Here is a 335-nt window from a genome sequence, read left to right on the forward strand (position 1 = left end):
TAAAGCGAGTAATAATGCTTTCGAAGGCATGAGTGACTATAAATGAACTTTTCTCTCTAATGAATGGCTTTTGCATCACATTTCTCAAGAGAGATATTAAATGATAATATGTTTTAACCAAAAAAGTAAAAAAATTCAACTTAAAATCAATTAGAAGATTATAAAACCATTTAAAGCGAATATTAAGGCTTGTGAAGGTATGGGTTACTATAATTTGACATTTCTTGCCAATGAATGTCTTTCTCTTTATGTTTCCTGAGGCAGATGTTTAATTATAATCTACTTTAACTTAAAATGTGAAAAAATTCAACTTAAAATCAATTATGAGATTATAA

Source organism: Theobroma umbraticum, unplaced genomic scaffold (genome assembly GCF_002168275.2).
Source record: "Theobroma umbraticum cultivar Fairchild unplaced genomic scaffold, ASM216827v3 scaffold_188.0, whole genome shotgun sequence".
Taxonomy (NCBI): Eukaryota; Viridiplantae; Streptophyta; class Magnoliopsida; order Malvales; family Malvaceae; genus Theobroma; species Theobroma umbraticum.